Source organism: Callorhinchus milii, unplaced genomic scaffold (assembly GCF_018977255.1).
Source record: "Callorhinchus milii isolate IMCB2004 unplaced genomic scaffold, IMCB_Cmil_1.0 Scaffold4, whole genome shotgun sequence".
Lineage (NCBI taxonomy): Eukaryota > Metazoa > Chordata > Chondrichthyes > Chimaeriformes > Callorhinchidae > Callorhinchus > Callorhinchus milii.
In genome coordinates this window covers 22746641-22752268 of record NW_024704745.1, presented here as the reverse complement: position 1 = coordinate 22752268, position 5628 = coordinate 22746641, and the positions used below count along the sequence as shown (strand labels likewise).

The 5628-nt window shown below is 40.4% G+C and overlaps 1 non-coding gene across 1 annotated transcript; it reads right to left on the bottom strand.

The window, feature by feature from the left end:
* Window positions 1-5012: 5012 nt before the first annotated feature.
* LOC121848939 lies at window positions 5013-5174 on the bottom strand. Its single transcript, XR_006085080.1, has one exon. It is a non-coding gene; the product is annotated as a U1 spliceosomal RNA (small nuclear RNA).
* Window positions 5175-5628: the final 454 nt, after the last annotated feature.

Genomic DNA, 5628 nt, shown 5'->3' with positions numbered 1-5628 from the left:
CTTTTCCGGGGGTAATAATCCCAATAAAAAAATAAAAAATTTGGTTATTCAAACTGCGACTGTTTGTAAGATACTGCTGTGCACAATTGGCTACCATAATTCACCCACAGTAAATTCAATTCACTTTACAGTATATTCAGGACGTCTCGAAAGCGCTATCTTAAATGTAAGGATTATATATGGATTATTATAGTATATGCATTTTCTTTGCCCATTAAAAACATGTGTGAGAATATTGCTTTACTCAACACAACAGTTACATAGAATATACAGCACAGAAACAGACCATTCGGCCCAACTGGTCAATGCTGGTGTTTATGCTCCGCTTGAGCCTCCTCCTGCCCTTCCTCAACTAAGCCTATCAGCATAACCTTCTATCCCTTTCTCCCTCATGTACTTATCTAGCTTCCCCTTAAATGCATCTATGCTATTTGCCTCAACTACTCCTTGTGGTAGTAAGTTCCACATTCCCACCACTCTCTGGGTAAAGAAGTTTCTTCTGACTTGCCTATTTGATTTATTGGTGACTATTTTATAATTATGGCCCCTGGTTTTAGTCTCCCCATAGGTGGAAACATCTTCTCTATGTCTACCCTATCAAAACCTTTCATAATTTTAAAGACCCCTATTAGGTCAGCCCTCACCCTTCTCTTTTCAAGTCTCTTGATAGGTATAACCTTGCAGTTCTGGTATCAGTTATTTTACCCTTGAATTCCCACAGTACAGTATAAGAATTAATCCCAGTAAAGTAATCCTAAATTTAAATAATATGAAGTATGGTCACATAAAATATTGTTGAAAAATAGATCCATTTTGTGGTGTGTTCAATGCATGTATTCCAACTGAAACAACTGAAAAGACAAGATTAGTTAATCAACAAGTGTAGCTTGCCTGATTATTCTTCCCTATCAAGTTCCTTGACAGTCCCATGTTTACCCTGTATGTTGTCTGACTGTCAGGACAGTGGCACCAGTGATATTTGTTAAAAAGGCAATGGTGAAACTGTATCCCGCATCTAATTACCAAATTCAACTTAACGTCAGTCAGATCACTCTTGGAAAGATTACAAGTTAAGAAGCAGGTGCCAAATAGTTTTAGCGTTGATATCATGGTTCCCATATTTATCAATTAATAAACCAATCCTTATTTATTTGTCAATTCATTTTTGTTTTTTCCAACATGGTTCTAAATTAATGCCAACCTAAACCAAAAACTCAAACATTTCTAGGTATTAACTGATTTTTTTTCCCTTAAAACCAAACTGAATGCTTGGATTTGCACAAGAATCAATCGTGCCCAGGTTAACCTGCTTGAAATTTTAAGCAACTACTTTGTATCATCTATCACAAATTTACCTTTTCCTCTTCCTATATTACCATCATTTTGGTCACAAGCCAAACCCCGTCAATTAAAGGTAAGTCTATCCTGTAAGAACAGAAGCAGGAACCGTGATCATGTTCAAGCCACTGGAGATCAGTGAATCAGTGTGGCACCAAACTGACGACAATGTTGATGGCTGCTCCTTCTGCTTTCTCTGCTTCATTGCATTCAATTCCTAATGCATTAAATCTTAAAATGGTAACTCTACAACCAAATGTAGCCCAATCATGTTATAATTTCTACCCCACATTCACCCCATGACCCACTCTGCCTTCCCCCACCTCCGCAATGTTGCCCAGCTTCAACACTGTCTCACATCGCAGGCCGCCAAAACCCTCATACATGCCTTCAATACATTGAGGCTCCACTATGCAAACTCACCGCTTGTCGGCCTCCCCAACTACTCCCTCCACAGACTGCAGATCATCCAGAACTTTGCAGCCCATGTCCTCTACCACACTAGGCTCCGTAACACTATCACCCCATCCTTGCCCAACTCCACTGGCTTCCCATCACACAAAGGATACAGTTCAAGATCCGGATCCTCACCTTCAAATCCCTCCATGGTCTTGCTCCCACCTATCTCTCCGACCTCCTAACCCCCTACCATCCTGTTCGCTCCCTCCACTCAGTGGACTCCATCCTGCTTCACGTCCCCCGCCTTGCTTGCCCCATTAGCGGTGGGTGGGCCCTCCGCCACTCTGCGCCCACCCTCTGGAACTCCATCCCTCAGTCCCTCTGTCTCACCCCCTCCCTTGCTACCTTCAAGACCCACCTGAAGACCCTCCTCTTCAACCGTGCTTTCAATTTCCCTGTTTCACCCCCTGTCCTCCCCCCTTCCCCACCCCGACCCTCAGCTCGGGTCCGTAACTCTGTCTGTCCAGTACCTTGGGACATTCTCCCGATGTGAAAGGTGCTATATAAATGTAATTTTGTTGTTGTTGTAATTTAATCTTCAGCAAAGATAACATCATCACTCAAATCAGATTGTGAAAGCGAAAACAGCATGCAAGTACAATAAGTGAGATGGGCAGCCCCCATTTGATTACAATACATAACAACAGCAACTTGCATTTAAACAGCATGCCTTACAGAGGGTGGCGTCCCAGAGCGCTACACAGGTGAGACCTTCACAGGAGGACTACATTGATCCTAACGTTTAAGGAATGCTGTGAAGTATTTTCCTCATGATGACTGTTAGAATGGCATAGGACAATAAATTGAGTTATTTTCTGAACATGGGATTAGTTTCCATGGTCCATGCTGCCCACTGTCTTGGAGCCTTAGTAACCAATAAGGAAAATGCACTAGATGAATAGAAAGAAACAAGTAGGAAAAGGTAACTGAGTGCATCATAAGAGAGATAGGTCTTTCAGATATTTTTAAGAAAGCAAGAACATGCATTATTATAGCACTTTATCATATTCAAAACTTCTCAAAGCAAAAATGTAATTCCCAATACAGCACTTTAGTAGAGTGTCAGCTCAGTCAATGAGCTTAAGTCAATGAGCAACACCCACATCCTTTTCATTCAGAGGTGAAAAGACTTCCAAGGCAACAGACTTTTAAAAGTCAGGAGAGAAACAGCAAGGTAAAATAATTTTTAAAAATCTTCAGGGCAGGACATGGTAGCTAAAGTAGTGAAGCAAAGGAAAAGGAAAATGAGTAGTAAACTGGAGCCAATCTCTAAGTCAATGCACTGGGATCAGGAACAGGGATCCAGAGAAACTTGGAAAGGAAATGAGTTATGGAAGATGCGCAGCAGATTTTGTGAGACCTGATGTTTGTGAAGAATGAAGTAAGGGAAATTACAAGGACAGCTTTGGGAAAATCTATCCTAGAGATCACAAATTAATGATTAAGTGTTTTGGTAATTGTAGTGAAGTCAGCACATAAGAAAACTGGAGAAAAATGTTCTGTAGGTAGAGGAAGAAAGTCCCGTTGATGGATTGTGGTTTGAATTTCATCTCAGTAAGACCCTGAGCTTCCATACACTTATGTTTAGCCTGATTGAGCAACCAGGGAGATGAATAGTATTGGAGCTAGAGGTAAGTAGGTGCCAATGAGAGCTGAATTAAATGGCTTTGGGAGGAAGAGTAGAATCGTGAGAACATGATGCCATGACGATGGACCACTGAGGAAGCAGTGGAAGAGAATGGAGTGATCAACAGTGTTCAAGGTAGGAGAGAGGATAGGCAGGGACTGAGAGCCATACTTGCAGTCTTGCAGAAGGTCAATGGTGACTTTGGCTAGGGTGGTCAGAAGCCAAATTGAAGTAAGTTGAACACGTATTGGTGAGAGGGGAATGAGCAGTAAAACATTCAAGAACCTAGGAAATGATAGGGCAAATGAAGGATCGGGCAATAGTTTGAGGAAATGGAGAGGTTGAGAGCGCTTTTTTAAAAAAAAAAGTTCTTGCCATCCCATTATTGACAAGTTCCTGAAGTTAGTGAGTTTGTCCATAATGGCAATGCAAGAAAATATTCAATTAAAATTTTCAATAAGGAATTAATAATTGTATTACTGGATCACAACAAAACTGCACTCATGTGAAATTAGCATTCATACAGCACATGTTGAAAACTCAGAGAATAAATAAGTACTGGAATTAATCATTTACAAACCTCCCACAAAACATTTGTGTCATACTGAAAGACAATAACTGAATAGCTCTTACCTCAGCAAAAACCCTGAAAAAATATTAAAGGATTTACAAAGGTGTGCAGTCACTTATAATATCTCAGGATACAGTGTATAGTTTGGGACACAACATGTCAAGCGACTGCTAGGATGGTGGTAGGCGAACTAGATGGACCTCGGCCTTCTTTCATCTAGCAAATTCTTATGTTCTCATGTTCTTGAATGATTAAGGCAGCACCAACATGTTTTATGCTGCTCACTTTTTTTAAAATACCTTCTGCTGATTAAGCAGGCGTTAGTGGGATATGCAGGAGACGTGGCCCATTGAGTTATGTGTATCTACTCAGTACAATAGAAGGTTATCTCACAATCAAAAAAAGCACATCACATGTGCCTGATTCCAAGCAAAAGAAAAGATTTGTATACTATGGAGCACATTCCAGCTCAGGGTACTATTAGGACTGGACAGAGTTTCTGGTTCAACTTAAGAGAGAAAAAAAATGATAAAATGGAACTCTGAATAGATGGAAAGAGTAGACAATATGAAATAAGTGTGTGCCATTTTTTGTAAACATTGTACAAATTGTTTGCCAAATAAATTCATCAGAAGAGACATTAAACCAAGATCCTTATATCCTATTTTCAGGAGATTGTTAATATCATTAATAATAATAAGAAATAATCCTTGCATTTTGTTTAGCGTCTTTCACATCAGGAAGAGGTCCTAAAGCACTTCACACAATATATTGTAAAGTGGAATATGTATGACTGTTTGTTTCGTGGGCAAACCCGGCAGCCAATTTGTGCACAGCATATGTTAAAGATCCCATGGTATTAATAATAATAATAATTGTGTTTGATTTAGCGCCTTATCACATCTTCAAGACATCTCAAAACGCTTCACAGAATATACCATAGAGTGAATTGACCGTATATTTTGTGGGCAAAGCGCAGCAGCCAATTGCACACAGCAGTTTGTAAACAGATAATTACAGGGGAGAGCGTGAACACAGTCCACCATTACCACAAATTATGCAATCGACTATCCCACATTCGGGTACATCGCAGGCATCAGCATAACCAAAGTGCAATGGGTTAGCCTCATCCTGGAGAACTGCCTTGGTGATCAAGTCTCTTCCCTGCCAGGTAAGTATTTTATCTGGCATCGATTTGCCCAATTCCCAAGAATGTTCGAATGTGTTCAAGAATGCTCCTGTAACCTCTCCTGTTCATCTTTACAGTATACCACCTTTATTAGCTTTGGGTCATCTGCAACTTTAGCTACTGCGCTTGTGACCCCTAGCTTTAGGTCGTTTATGAAGATGTTAAATAAAAGTGGTCCCAAAACAGACCCCTGTGGAATTCCACTGGTAACATTCTACCGGCCTGATGACATTCCCTATGCCACTACCTGGGTTCTATCGATCAGCCAATTACATATCCATTGCAAAATACTTCCTTTGATACCCGCTTTCCTTATTTTCAGTACCAGCCTTTCATGAGGAACTGTATCAAAGGCCTTACTGAAATCCAGATATACAACATCCACTGCCTTACCCTTATCAAACTCCTTTGTCACACAGTCAAAAAAACACAGTAAATTAGTTT